Here is a 16,776-nt window from a genome sequence, read left to right as displayed (position 1 = left end):
AGTGTGTTTAGAGTCACTTTAATGCCTGAAATTGGTCGAAATAGAAGCTTCTGAATAGGAGAAAAAGTCTGTAATAATGGCAATTTTGGTCACTTTGAGGCTTTAAAAAGAAGTTATTCAACATGAGGCACATTCCAAATGACATTTTGAATCAATTTTTCTACAGTCCAAAAAATCAATTTTCTGATGAAAAACGATGACCCGTGACCTGTCGAAATTTCTCCAGATGGTCAGAAATGGAAATTTTTTAATATTAAATTTTTTGACTGCAAATGACTATTCCGTGTAAATTATCACTTTTGGAACAAAAATAAGTGTGTTTAGAGTCACTTTAATGCCTGAAATTGGTCGAAATAGAAGCTTCTGAATAGGAGAAAAAGTCTATAATAATGGCAATTTTGGTCACATTGAGGCTTTAAAAAGAAGTTATTCAACATGAGGCACATTCCAAATGACATTTTGAATCAATTTTTCTACAGTCCAAAAAATCAATTTTCTGATGAAAAACGATGACCCGTGACCTGTCGAAATTTCTCCAGATGGTCAGAAATGGAAATTTTTCAATGTTTAAGTTTTTTGACTGAAAATGACTATTCCATGAAAATAATCACTTTTGGAACAAAAATAAGTGTGTTTAAGTCACTTTAATGCCTGAAATTGGTTGAAATAGAAGCTTCTGAATAGGAGAAAAAGTCTATAAGAATGGCAATTTCGGTCACATTGAGGCTTTAAAAAAACTTATTCAACATGAGGCACATTCCAAATGACATTTCGAATCAATTTTTCTACAGTCCAAAAAATCAATTTTCTGATGAAAAACAATGACCCGTGACCTGTCGAAATTTCTCCAGATGGTCAGCAATGTACATTTTTTAATGTTTAATTTTATGACTGCAAATGACTATTCCATGTAAATGATCACTTTTGGAATAAAAATAAGTGTGTTTAGAGTCACTTTAATGCCTGAAATTGGTCGAAATAGAAGCTTCTGAATAGGAGAAAAAGTCTGTAATAATGGCAATTTTGGTCACATTGAGGCTTTAAAAAGTAGTTATTCAACATGAGGCACATTCCAAATGACATTTTGAATCAATTTTTCTACAGTCCAAAAAATCAATTTTCTGATGAAAAACGATGACCCGTGACCTGTCGAAATTTCTCCAGATGGTCAGAAATGGAAATTTTTTAATGTTTAATTTTTTGACTGCAAATGACTATTCCATGTAAATTATCACTTTTGGAACAAAAATAAGTGTGTTTAGAGTCACTTTAATGCCTGAAATTGGTCGAAATAGAAGCTTCTGAATAGGAGAAAAGGTCTGTAATAATGGCAATTTTGGTCACATTGAGGCTTTAAAAAGAAGTTATTCAACATGAGGCACATTCCAAATGACATTTTGAATCAATTTATCTACAGTCCAAAAAATCAATTTTCTGTTGAAAAACGATGACCCGTGACCTGTCAAAATTTCTCCAGATTGTCAGAAATGGAAATTATTTAATGTTTAATTTTTTGACTGCAAATGACTATTCCATGTAAATTATCACCTTTGGAACAAAAATAGGTGTGTTTAGAGTTACTTTAATGCCTGAAATTGGTCGAAATAGAAGCTTCTGAATAGGAGAAAAAGTCTATATTAATGGCAATTTTGGTCACATTGAGGCTTTAAAAAGAAGTTATTCAACATGAGGCACATTCCAAATGACATTTTGCATCAATTTTTCTACAGTCCAAAAAATCAATTTTCTGTTGAAAAACGATGACCCGTGACCTGTCAAAATTTCTCCAGATTGTCAGAAATGGAAAATATTTAATGTTTAATTTTTTGACTGCAAATGACTATTCCGTTTAAATTATCACTTTTGGAGCAAAAGTAAGTGTGCTTAGAGTCACTTTAATGCCTGAAATTAGTCGAAATAGAAGCTTCTGAATAGGAGAAAAAGTCTGTAATAATGGCAATTTTGGTCACATTGAGGCTTTAAAAATTGGTTATTCAACATGAGGCACATTCCAAATGATATTTTGAGTCAATTTTTCTACAGTCCAAAAAATCAATTTTCTGATGAAAAACGATGACCCGTGACCTGTCGAAATTTCTCCAGATGGTCAGCAATGTAAATTTTTTAATGTTTAATTTTTTGACTGCAAATGACTATTCCGTGTAAATTATCACTTTTGGAGCAAAAGTAAGTGTGCTTAGAGTCACTTTAATGCCTGAAATTAGTCGAAATAGAAGCTTCTGAATAGGAGAAAAAGTCTGTAATAATGGCAATTTTGGTCACATTGAGGCTTTAAAAATTAGTTATTCAACATGAGGCACATTCCAAATGATATTTTGAGTCAATTTTTCTACAGTCCAAAAAATCTAATTTCTGATGAAAAACGATGACCCGTGACCTGTCGAAATTTCTCCAGATGGTCAGAAATGGAAATTTTTCAATGTTTAAGTTTTTTGACTGAAAATGACTATTCCATGAAAATAATCACTTTTGGAACAAAAATAAGTCTGTTTAGAGTCACTTTAATGCCTGAAATTGGTCGAAATAGAAGCTTCTGAATAGGAGAAAAAGTCTATAATAATGGCAATTTTGGTCACATTGAGGCTTTAAAAAGAACTAATTCAACATGAGGCACATTCCAAATGACATTTTGAATCAATTTTTCTACAGTCCAAAAAATCAATTTTCTGATGAAAAACGATGACCCGTGACCTGTCGAAATTTCTCCAGATGGTCAGCAATTTAAATTTTTTAATGTTTAATTTTTTGACTGCAAATGACTATTTCATGTAAATTATCACTTTTGGAACAAAAATAAGTGTGTTTAGAGTCACTAATGCCTGAAATTTGTCAAAAATGAAGCTTCTGAATATGGCAATTTTGGTCACATTGAGGCTTTAAAAAGTAGTTATTCAACATGAGGCACATTCCATATGACATTTTGAATCAATTTTTCTACAGTCCAAAAAATCAATTTTCTGATGAAAAAAGATGACCGTGACCTGTCGAAATTTCTCCAGATGGTCAGAAATGGAAATTTTTCAATGTTTAATTTTTTGACTGAAAATGACTAGTCCGTGTAAGTTATCACTTTTGGAACAAAAATAAGTGTGTTTAGAGTCACTTTAATGCCTGAAATTGGTCGAAATAGAAGCTTCTGAATAGGAGAAAAAGTCTGTAATAATGGCAATTTTGGTCACATTGAGGCTTTAAAAAGAAGTTATTCAACATGAGGCACATTCCAAATGACATTTTGAATCAATTTTTCTACAGTCCAAAAAATCAATTTTCTGATGAAAAACGATGACCCGTGACCTGTCGAAATTTCTCCAGATGGTCAGAAATGGAAATTTTATAATGTTTAAGTTTTTTGACTGAAAATGACTATTCCATGAAAATAATCACTTTTGGAACAAAAATAAGTGTGTTTAAGTCACTTTAATGCCTGAAATTGGTTGAAATAGAAGCTTCTGAATAGGAGAAAAAGTCTATAAGAATGGCAATTTCGGTCACATTGAGGCTTTAAAAAGAACTTATTCAACATGAGGCACATTCCAAATGACATTTCAAATCAATTTTTCTACAGTCCAAAAAATCAATTTTCTGATGAAAAACAATGACCCGTGACCTGTCGAAATTTCTCCAGATGGTCAGCAATGTACATTTTTTAATGTTTAATTTTTTGACTGCAAATGACTATTCCATGTAAATTATCACTTTTGGAACAAAAATAAGTGTGTTTAGAGTCACTAATGCCTGAAATTTGTCAAAAATGAAGCTTCTGAATATGAGAATAAGTCTGTAATAATGGCAATTTTGGTCACATTGAGCCTTTAAAAAGTAGTTATTCAACATGAGGCACATTCCAAATGACATTTTGAATCAATTTTTCTACAGTCCAAAAAATCAATTTTCTGATGAAAAACAATGACCCGTGACCTGTCGAAATTTCTCCAGATGGTCAGAAATGGAAATTTTTTAATGTTTAATTTTTTGACTGCAAATGACTATTCCATGTAAATTATCACTTTTGGAACAAAAATAAGTGTGTTTAGAGTCACTTTAATGCCTGAAATTGGTCGAAATAGAAGCTTCTGAATAGGAGAAAAGGTCTGTAATAATGGCAATTTTGGTCACATTGAGGCTTTAAAAAGAAGTTATTCAACATGAGGCACATTCCAAATGACATTTTGAATAAATTTTTCTACAGTCCAAAAAATCAATTTTCTGTTGAAAAACGATGACCCGTGACCTGTCAAAATTTCTCCAGATTGTCAGAAATGGAAATTATTTAATGTTTAATTTTTTGACTGCAAATGACTATTCCATGTAAATTATCACCTTTGGAACAAAAATAGGTGTGTTTAGAGTTACTTTAATGCCTGAAATTGGTCGAAATAGAAGCTTCTGAATAGGAGAAAAAGTCTATATTAATGGCAATTTTGGTCACATTGAGGCTTTAAAAAGAAGTTATTCAACATGAGGCACATTCCAAATGACATTTTGAATCAATTTTTCTACAGTCCAAAAAATCAATTTTCTGTTGAAAAACGATGACCCGTGACCTGTCGAAATTTCTCCAGATGATCAGAAATGGAAATTTTTTAATGTTTAATTTTTTGACTGCAAATGACTATTCCGTGTAAATTATCACTTTTGGAGCAAAAGTAAGTGTGCTTAGAGTCACTTTAATGCCTGAAATTAGTCGAAATAGAAGCTTCTGAATAGGAGAAAAAGTCTGTAATAATGGCAATTTTGGTCACATTGAGGCTTTAAAAATTGGTTATTCAACATGAGGCACATTCCAAATGATATTTTGAGTCAATTTTTCTACAGTCCAAAAAATCAATTTTCTGATGAAAAACGATGACCCGTGACCTGTCGAAATTTCTCCAGATGGTCAGCAATGTAAATTTTTTAATGTTTAATTTTTTGACTGCAAATGACTATTCCATGAAAATAATCACTTTTGGAACAAAAATAAGTGTGTTTAGAGTCACTTTAATGCCTGAAATTGGTCGAAATAGAAGCTTCTGAATAGGAGAAAAAGTCTATAATAATGGCAATTTTGGTCACATTGAGGCTTTAAAAAGAACTAATTCAACATGAGGCACATTCCAAATGACATTTTGAATCAATTTTTCTACAGTCCAAAAAATCAATTTTCTGATGAAAAACGATGACCCGTGACCTGTCGAAATTTCTCCAGATGGTCAGCAATGTAAATTTTTTAATGTTTAATTTTTTGACTGCAAATGACTATTTCATGTAAATTATCACTTTTGGAACAAAAATAAGTGTGTTTAGAGTCACTAATGCCTGAAATTTGTCAAAAATGAAGCTTCTGAATATGGCAATTTTGGTCACATTGAGGCTTTAAAAAGTAGTTATTCAACATGAGGCACATTCCATATGACATTTTGAATCAATTTTTCTACAGTCCAAAAAATCAATTTTCTGATGAAAAAAGATGACCGTGACCTGTCGAAATTTCTCCAGATGGTCAGAAATGGAAATTTTTCAATGTTTAATTTTTTGACTGAAAATGACTATTCCATGTAAATAATCACTTTTGGAACAAAAATAAGTGTGTTTAAGTCACTTTAATGCCTGAAATTGGTCAAATTAGAAGCTTCTGAATAGGAAAAAAAGTCTGTAATAATGGCAATTTTGGTCACATTGAGGCTTTAAAAAGTAGTTATTCAACATGAGGCACATTCCAAATGACATTTTGAATCAATTTTTCTACAGTCCAAAAAATCAATTTTCTGTTGAAAAACGATGACCCGTGACCTGTCGAAATTTCTCCAGATGGTCAGAAATGGAAATTTTTTAATGTTTAATTTTTTGACTGCAAATGACTATTCCGTGTAAATTATCACTTTTGGAGCAAAAGTAAGTGTGCTTAGAGTCACTTTAATGCCTGAAATTAGTCGAAATAGAAGCTTCTGAATAGGAGAAAAAGTCTGTAATAATGGCAATTTTGGTCACATTGAGGCTTTAAAAATTAGTTATTCAACATGAGGCACATTCCAAATGATATTTTGAGTCAATTTTTCTACAGTCCAAAAAATCAATTTTCTGATGAAAAACGATGACCCGTGACCTGTCAAAATTTCTCCAGATGGTCAGCAATGTAAATTTTTTAATGTTTAATTTTTTGACTGCAAATGACTATTCCGTGTAAATTATCACTTTTGGAGCAAAAGTAAGTGTGCTTAGAGTCACTTTAATGCCTGAAATTAGTCGAAATAGAAGCTTCTGAATAGGAGAAAAAGTCTGTAATAATGGCAATTTTGGTCACATTGAGGCTTTAAAAATTAGTTATTCAACATGAGGCACATTCCAAATGATATTTTGAGTCAATTTTTCTACAGTCCAAAAAATCAATTTTCTGATGAAAAACGATGACCCGTGACCTGTCGAAATTTCTCCAGATGGTCAGCAATGTAAATTTTTTAATGTTTAAGTTTTTTGACTGAAAATGACTATTCCATGAAAATAATCACTTTTGGAACAAAAATAAGTGTGTTTAGAGTCACTTTAATGCCTGAAATTGGTCGAAATAGAAGCTTCTGAATAGGAGAAAAAGTCTATAATAATGGCAAGTTTGGTCACATTGAGGCTTTAAAAAGAACTTATTCAACATGAGGCACATTCCAAATGACATTTTGAATCAATTTTTCTACAGTCCAAAAAATCAATTTTCTGATGAAAAACGATGACCCGTGACCTGTCGAAATTTCTCCAGATGGTCAGCAATGTAAATTTTTTAATGTTTAATTTTTTGACTGCAAATGACGATTTCATGTAAATTATCACTTTTGGAACAAAAATAGGTGTGTTTAGAGTCACTAATGCCTGAAATTTGTCAAAAATGAAGCTTCTGAATATGGCAATTTTCGTCACATTGAGGCTTTAAAAAGTAGTTATTCAACATGAGGCACATTCCATATGACATTTTGAATCAATTTTTCTACAGTCCAAAAAATCAATTTTCTGATGAAAAAAGATGACCGTGACCTGTCGAAATTTCTCCAGATGGTCAGAAAATGAAATTTTTCAATGTTTAATTTTTTGACTGAAAATGACTATTCCATGTAAATAATCACTTTTGGAACAAAAATAAGTGTGTTTAAGTCACTTTAATGCCTGAAATTGGTCAAATTAGAAGCTTCTGAATAGGAGAAAAAGTCTGTAATAATGGCAATTTTGGTCACATTGAGGCTTTAAAAAGTAGTTATTCAACATGAGGCACATTCCATATGACATTTTGAATCAATTTTTTTACAGTCCAAAAAAATCAATTTTCTGATGAAAAACGATGACCCGTGACTTGCCGAAATTTCTCCAGATTGTCAGAAATGGAAATTTTTTAATGTTTAATTTTTTGACTGCAAATGACTATTCCATGCAAATTATCACTTTTGGAACAAAAATAAGTGTATTTAGAGTTACTTTAATGCCTGAAATTGGTCGAAATAGAAGCTTCTGAATAGGAGAAAAAGTCTATAATAATGGCAATTTTGATCACATTGAGGCTTTAAAAAGTAGTTATTCAACATGAGGCACATTCCAAATGACATTTTGAATCAATTTTTCTACAGTCCAAAAAATCAATTTTCTGATGAAAAACGATGACCCGTGACCTGTCGAAATTTCTCCAGATGGTCAGGAATGGAAATTTTTTAATGTTTAATTTTTTGACTGCAAATGACTATTCCGTGTAAATTATCACTTTTGGAACAACAATAAGTGTGTTTAAGTCACTTTAATGCCTGAAATTGGTCGAAATAGAAGCTTCTGAATAGGAGAAAAAGTCTGTAATAATGGCAATTTTGGTCACATTGAGGCTTTAAAAAGTAGTTATTCAACATGAGGCACATTCCAAATGACATTTTGCATCAATTTTTCTACAGTCCAAAAAATCAATTTTCTGATGAAAAACGATGACCCGTGACCTGTCGAAATTTCTCCAGATTGTCAGAAATGGAAATTTTTTAATGTTTAATTTTTTGACTGCAAATGACTATTCCATGTAAATTATCACTTTTGGAACACAAATAAGTGTTTTTAGAGTTACTTTAATGCCTGAAATTGGTCGAAATAGAAGCTTCTGAATAGGAGAAAAAGTCTATAATAATGGCAATTTTGGTCACATTGAGGCTTTAAAAAGTAGTTATTCAACATGAGGCACATTCCAAATGAGATTTTGAATCAATTTTTCTACAGTCCAAAAAATCAGTTTTCTGATGAAAAACGATGACCCGTGACCTGTCGAAATTTCTCCAGATTGTCAGAAATTGAAATTTTTTAATGTTTAATTTTTTGACTGCAAATGACTATTCCATGTAAATTATCACTTTTGGAACAAAAATAAGTGTATTTAGAGTTACTTTAATGCCTGAAATTGGTCGAAATAGAAGCTTCTGAATAGGAGAAAAAGTCTATAATAATGGCAATTTTGGTCACATTGAGGCTTTAAAAAGAAGTTATTCAACATGAGGCACATTCCAAATGACATTTTGAATCAATTTTTCTACAGTCCAAAAAATCAATTTTCTGATGAAAAACGATGACCCGTGACCTGTCGAAATTTCTCCAGATGGTCAGAAATGGAAATTTTTTAATGTTTAAGTTTTTTGACTGAAAATGACTATTCCATGAAAATAATCACTTTTGGAACAAAAATAAGTGTGTTTAGAGTCACTAATGCCTGAAATTTGTCAAAAATGAAGCTTCTGAATATGAGAATAAGTCTGTAATAATGGCAATTTTGGTCACATTGAGCCTTTCAAAAGTAGTTATTCAACATGAGGCACATTCCAAATGACATTTTGAATCAATTTTTCTACAGTCCAAAAAATCAATTTTCTGATGAAAAACAATGACCCGTGACCTGTCGAAATTTCTCCAGATGGTCAGAAATGGAAATTTTTTAATGTTTAATTTTTTGACTGCAAATGACTATTCCATGTAAATTATCACTTTTGGAACAAAAATAAGTGTGTTTAGAGTCACTTTAATGCCTGAAATTGGTCGAAATAGAAGCTTCTGAATAGGAGAAAAGGTCTGTAATAATGGCAATTTTGGTCACATTGAGGCTTTAAAAAGAAGTTATTCAACATGAGGCACATTCCAAATGACATTTTGAATAAATTTTTCTACAGTCCAAAAAATCAATTTTCTGTTGAAAAACGATGACCCGTGACCTGTCAAAATTTCTCCAGATTGTCAGAAATGGAAATTATTTAATGTTTAATTTTTTGACTGCAAATGACTATTCCATGTAAATTATCACCTTTGGAACAAAAATAGGTGTGTTTAGAGTTACTTTAATGCCTGAAATTGGTCGAAATAGAAGCTTCTGAATAGGAGAAAAAGTCTATATTAATGGCAATTTTGGTCACATTGAGGCTTTAAAAAGAAGTTATTCAACATGAGGCACATTCCAAATGACATTTTGAATCAATTTTTCTACAGTCCAAAAAATCAATTTTCTGTTGAAAAACGATGACCCGTGACCTGTCGAAATTTCTCCAGATGGTCAGAAATGGAAATTTTTTAATGTTTAATTTTTTGACTGCAAATGACTATTCCGTGTAAATTATCACTTTTGGAGCAAAAGTAAGTGTGCTTAGAGTCACTTTAATGCCTGAAATTAGTCGAAATAGAAGCTTCTGAATAGGAGAAAAAGTCTGTAATAATGGCAATTTTGGTCACATTGAGGCTTTAAAAATTGGTTATTCAACATGAGGCACATTCCAAATGATATTTTGAGTCAATTTTTCTACAGTCCAAAAAATCAATTTTCTGATGAAAAACGATGACCCGTGACCTGTCGAAATTTCTCCAGATGGTCAGCAATGTAAATTTTTTAATGTTTAATTTTTTGACTGCAAATGACTATTCCATGAAAATAATCACTTTTGGAACAAAAATAAGTGTGTTTAGAGTCACTTTAATGCCTGAAATTGGTCGAAATAGAAGCTTCTGAATAGGAGAAAAAGTCTATAATAATGGCAATTTTGGTCACATTGAGGCTTTAAAAAGAACTAATTCAACATGAGGCACATTCCAAATGACATTTTGAATCAATTTTTCTACAGTCCAAAAAATCAATTTTCTGATGAAAAACGATGACCCGTGACCTGTCGAAATTTCTCCAGATGGTCAGCAATGTAAATTTTTTAATGTTTAATTTTTTGACTGCAAATGACTATTTCATGTAAATTATCACTTTTGGAACAAAAATAAGTGTGTTTAGAGTCACTAATGCCTGAAATTTGTCAAAAATGAAGCTTCTGAATATGGCAATTTTGGTCACATTGAGGCTTTAAAAAGTAGTTATTCAACATGAGGCACATTCCATATGACATTTTGAATCAATTTTTCTACAGTCCAAAAAATCAATTTTCTGATGAAAAAAGATGACCGTGACCTGTCGAAATTTCTCCAGATGGTCAGAAATGGAAATTTTTCAATGTTTAATTTTTTGACTGAAAATGACTATTCCATGTAAATAATCACTTTTGGAACAAAAATAAGTGTGTTTAAGTCACTTTAATGCCTGAAATTGGTCAAATTAGAAGCTTCTGAATAGGAGAAAAAGTCTGTAATAATGGCAATTTTGGTCACATTGAGGCTTTAAAAAGTAGTTATTCAACATGAGGCACATTCCAAATGACATTTTGAATCAATTTTTCTACAGTCCAAAAAATCAATTTTCTGTTGAAAAACGATGACCCGTGACCTGTCGAAATTTCTCCAGATGGTCAGAAATGGAAATTTTTTAATGTTTAATTTTTTGACTGCAAATGACTATTCCGTGTAAATTATCACTTTTGGAGCAAAAGTAAGTGTGCTTAGAGTCACTTTAATGCCTGAAATTAGTCGAAATAGAAGCTTCTGAATAGGAGAAAAAGTCTGTAATAATGGCAATTTTGGTCACATTGAGGCTTTAAAAATTAGTTATTCAACATGAGGCACATTCCAAATGATATTTTGAGTCAATTTTTCTACAGTCCAAAAAATCAATTTTCTGATGAAAAACGATGACCCGTGACCTGTCAAAATTTCTCCAGATGGTCAGCAATGTAAATTTTTTAATGTTTAATTTTTTGACTGCAAATGACTATTCCGTGTAAATTATCACTTTTGGAGCAAAAGTAAGTGTGCTTAGAGTCACTTTAATGCCTGAAATTAGTCGAAATAGAAGCTTCTGAATAGGAGAAAAAGTCTGTAATAATGGCAATTTTGGTCACATTGAGGCTTTAAAAATTAGTTATTCAACATGAGGCACATTCCAAATGATATTTTGAGTCAATTTTTCTACAGTCCAAAAAATCAATTTTCTGATGAAAAACGATGACCCGTGACCTGTCGAAATTTCTCCAGATGGTCAGCAATGTAAATTTTTTAATGTTTAAGTTTTTTGACTGAAAATGACTATTCCATGAAAATAATCACTTTTGGAACAAAAATAAGTGTGTTTAGAGTCACTTTAATGCCTGAAATTGGTCGAAATAGAAGCTTCTGAATAGGAGAAAAAGTCTATAATAATGGCAAGTTTGGTCACATTGAGGCTTTAAAAAGAACTTATTCAACATGAGGCACATTCCAAATGACATTTTGAATCAATTTTTCTACAGTCCAAAAAATCAATTTTCTGATGAAAAACGATGACCCGTGACCTGTCGAAATTTCTCCAGATGGTCAGCAATGTAAATTTTTTAATGTTTAATTTTTTGACTGCAAATGACGATTTCATGTAAATTATCACTTTTGGAACAAAAATAGGTGTGTTTAGAGTCACTAATGCCTGAAATTTGTCAAAAATGAAGCTTCTGAATATGGCAATTTTCGTCACATTGAGGCTTTAAAAAGTAGTTATTCAACATGAGGCACATTCCATATGACATTTTGAATCAATTTTTCTACAGTCCAAAAAATCAATTTTCTGATGAAAAAAGATGACCGTGACCTGTCGAAATTTCTCCAGATGGTCAGAAAATGAAATTTTTCAATGTTTAATTTTTTGACTGAAAATGACTATTCCATGTAAATAATCACTTTTGGAACAAAAATAAGTGTGTTTAAGTCACTTTAATGCCTGAAATTGGTCAAATTAGAAGCTTCTGAATAGGAGAAAAAGTCTGTAATAATGGCAATTTTGGTCACATTGAGGCTTTAAAAAGTAGTTATTCAACATGAGGCACATTCCATATGACATTTTGAATCAATTTTTTTACAGTCCAAAAAAATCAATTTTCTGATGAAAAACGATGACCCGTGACTTGCCGAAATTTCTCCAGATTGTCAGAAATGGAAATTTTTTAATGTTTAATTTTTTGACTGCAAATGACTATTCCATGCAAATTATCACTTTTGGAACAAAAATAAGTGTATTTAGAGTTACTTTAATGCCTGAAATTGGTCGAAATAGAAGCTTCTGAATAGGAGAAAAAGTCTATAATAATGGCAATTTTGATCACATTGAGGCTTTAAAAAGTAGTTATTCAACATGAGGCACATTCCAAATGACATTTTGAATCAATTTTTCTACAGTCCAAAAAATCAATTTTCTGATGAAAAACGATGACCCGTGACCTGTCGAAATTTCTCCAGATGGTCAGGAATGGAAATTTTTTAATGTTTAATTTTTTGACTGCAAATGACTATTCCGTGTAAATTATCACTTTTGGAACAACAATAAGTGTGTTTAAGTCACTTTAATGCCTGAAATTGGTCGAAATAGAAGCTTCTGAATAGGAGAAAAAGTCTGTAATAATGGCAATTTTGGTCACATTGAGGCTTTAAAAAGTAGTTATTCAACATGAGGCACATTCCAAATGACATTTTGCATCAATTTTTCTACAGTCCAAAAAATCAATTTTCTGATGAAAAACGATGACCCGTGACCTGTCGAAATTTCTCCAGATTGTCAGAAATGGAAATTTTTTAATGTTTAATTTTTTGACTGCAAATGACTATTCCATGTAAATTATCACTTTTGGAACACAAATAAGTGTTTTTAGAGTTACTTTAATGCCTGAAATTGGTCGAAATAGAAGCTTCTGAATAGGAGAAAAAGTCTATAATAATGGCAATTTTGGTCACATTGAGGCTTTAAAAAGTAGTTATTCAACATGAGGCACATTCCAAATGAGATTTTGAATCAATTTTTCTACAGTCCAAAAAATCAGTTTTCTGATGAAAAACGATGACCCGTGACCTGTCGAAATTTCTCCAGATTGTCAGAAATTGAAATTTTTTAATGTTTAATTTTTTGACTGCAAATGACTATTCCATGTAAATTATCACTTTTGGAACAAAAATAAGTGTATTTAGAGTTACTTTAATGCCTGAAATTGGTCGAAATAGAAGCTTCTGAATAGGAGAAAAAGTCTATAATAATGGCAATTTTGGTCACATTGAGGCTTTAAAAAGAAGTTATTCAACATGAGGCACATTCCAAATGACATTTTGAATCAATTTTTCTACAGTCCAAAAAATCAATTTTCTGATGAAAAACGATGACCCGTGACCTGTCGAAATTTCTCCAGATGGTCAGAAATGGAAATTTTTTAATGTTTAAGTTTTTTGACTGAAAATGACTATTCCATGAAAATAATCACTTTTGGAACAAAAATAAGTGTGTTTAGAGTCACTAATGCCTGAAATTTGTCAAAAATGAAGCTTCTGAATATGAGAATAAGTCTGTAATAATGGCAATTTTGGTCACATTGAGCCTTTCAAAAGTAGTTATTCAACATGAGGCACATTCCAAATGACATTTTGAATCAATTTTTCTACAGTCCAAAAAATCAATTTTCTGATGAAAAACAATGACCCGTGACCTGTCGAAATTTCTCCAGATGGTCAGAAATGGAAATTTTTTAATGTTTAATTTTTTGACTGCAAATGACTATTCCATGTAAATTATCACTTTTGGAACAAAAATAAGTGTGTTTAGAGTCACTTTAATGCCTGAAATTGGTCGAAATAGAAGCTTCTGAATAGGAGAAAAGGTCTGTAATAATGGCAATTTTGGTCACATTGAGGCTTTAAAAAGAAGTTATTCAACATGAGGCACATTCCAAATGACATTTTGAATAAATTTTTCTACAGTCCAAAAAATCAATTTTCTGTTGAAAAACGATGACCCGTGACCTGTCAAAATTTCTCCAGATTGTCAGAAATGGAAATTATTTAATGTTTAATTTTTTGACTGCAAATGACTATTCCATGTAAATTATCACCTTTGGAACAAAAATAGGTGTGTTTAGAGTTACTTTAATGCCTGAAATTGGTCGAAATAGAAGCTTCTGAATAGGAGAAAAAGTCTATATTAATGGCAATTTTGGTCACATTGAGGCTTTAAAAAGAAGTTATTCAACATGAGGCACATTCCAAATGACATTTTGAATCAATTTTTCTACAGTCCAAAAAATCAATTTTCTGTTGAAAAACGATGACCCGTGACCTGTCGAAATTTCTCCAGATGGTCAGAAATGGAAATTTTTTAATGTTTAATTTTTTGACTGCAAATGACTATTCCGTGTAAATTATCACTTTTGGAGCAAAAGTAAGTGTGCTTAGAGTCACTTTAATGCCTGAAATTAGTCGAAATAGAAGCTTCTGAATAGGAGAAAAAGTCTGTAATAATGGCAATTTTGGTCACATTGAGGCTTTAAAAATTGGTTATTCAACATGAGGCACATTCCAAATGATATTTTGAGTCAATTTTTCTACAGTCCAAAAAATCAATTTTCTGATGAAAAACGATGACCCGTGACCTGTCGAAATTTCTCCAGATGGTCAGCAATGTAAATTTTTTAATGTTTAATTTTTTGACTGCAAATGACTATTCCATGAAAATAATCACTTTTGGAACAAAAATAAGTGTGTTTAGAGTCACTTTAATGCCTGAAATTGGTCGAAATAGAAGCTTCTGAATAGGAGAAAAAGTCTATAATAATGGCAATTTTGGTCACATTGAGGCTTTAAAAAGAACTAATTCAACATGAGGCACATTCCAAATGACATTTTGAATCAATTTTTCTACAGTCCAAAAAATCAATTTTCTGATGAAAAACGATGACCCGTGACCTGTCGAAATTTCTCCAGATGGTCAGCAATGTAAATTTTTTAATGTTTAATTTTTTGACTGCAAATGACTATTTCATGTAAATTATCACTTTTGGAACAAAAATAAGTGTGTTTAGAGTCACTAATGCCTGAAATTTGTCAAAAATGAAGCTTCTGAATATGGCAATTTTGGTCACATTGAGGCTTTAAAAAGTAGTTATTCAACATGAGGCACATTCCATATGACATTTTGAATCAATTTTTCTACAGTCCAAAAAATCAATTTTCTGATGAAAAAAGATGACCGTGACCTGTCGAAATTTCTCCAGATGGTCAGAAATGGAAATTTTTCAATGTTTAATTTTTTGACTGAAAATGACTATTCCATGTAAATAATCACTTTTGGAACAAAAATAAGTGTGTTTAAGTCACTTTAATGCCTGAAATTGGTCAAATTAGAAGCTTCTGAATAGGAGAAAAAGTCTGTAATAATGGCAATTTTGGTCACATTGAGGCTTTAAAAAGTAGTTATTCAACATGAGGCACATTCCAAATGACATTTTGAATCAATTTTTCTACAGTCCAAAAAATCAATTTTCTGTTGAAAAACGATGACCCGTGACCTGTCGAAATTTCTCCAGATGGTCAGAAATGGAAATTTTTTAATGTTTAATTTTTTGACTGCAAATGACTATTCCGTGTAAATTATCACTTTTGGAGCAAAAGTAAGTGTGCTTAGAGTCACTTTAATGCCTGAAATTAGTCGAAATAGAAGCTTCTGAATAGGAGAAAAAGTCTGTAATAATGGCAATTTTGGTCACATTGAGGCTTTAAAAATTAGTTATTCAACATGAGGCACATTCCAAATGATATTTTGAGTCAATTTTTCTACAGTCCAAAAAATCAATTTTCTGATGAAAAACGATGACCCGTGACCTGTCAAAATTTCTCCAGATGGTCAGCAATGTAAATTTTTTAATGTTTAATTTTTTGACTGCAAATGACTATTCCGTGTAAATTATCACTTTTGGAGCAAAAGTAAGTGTGCTTAGAGTCACTTTAATGCCTGAAATTAGTCGAAATAGAAGCTTCTGAATAGGAGAAAAAGTCTGTAATAATGGCAATTTTGGTCACATTGAGGCTTTAAAAATTAGTTATTCAACATGAGGCACATTCCAAATGATATTTTGAGTCAATTTTTCTACAGTCCAAAAAATCAATTTTCTGATGAAAAACGATGACCCGTGACCTGTCGAAATTTCTCCAGATGGTCAGAAATGGAAATTTTTCAATGTTTAAGTTTTTTGACTGAAAATGACTATTCCATGAAAATAATCACTTTTGGAACAAAAATAAGTGTGTTTAGAGTCACTTTAATGCCTGAAATTGGTCGAAATAGAAGCTTCTGAATAGGAGAAAAAGTCTATAATAATGGCAAGTTTGGTCACATTGAGGCTTTAAAAAGAACTTATTCAACATGAGGCACATTCCAAATGACATTTTGAATCAATTTTTCTACAGTCCAAAAAATCAATTTTCTGATGAAAAACGATGACCCGTGACCTGTCGAAATTTCTCCAGATGGTCAGCAATGTAAATTTTTTAATGTTTAATTTTTTGACTGCAAATGACTATTTCATGTAAATTATCACTTTTGGAACAAAAATAGGTGTGTTTAGAGTCACT

Source organism: Triturus cristatus, chromosome 9 (assembly GCF_964204655.1).
Source record: "Triturus cristatus chromosome 9, aTriCri1.1, whole genome shotgun sequence".
Classification (NCBI taxonomy): Eukaryota; Metazoa; Chordata; class Amphibia; order Caudata; family Salamandridae; genus Triturus; species Triturus cristatus.
This window is presented reverse-complemented; position numbering follows the sequence as displayed.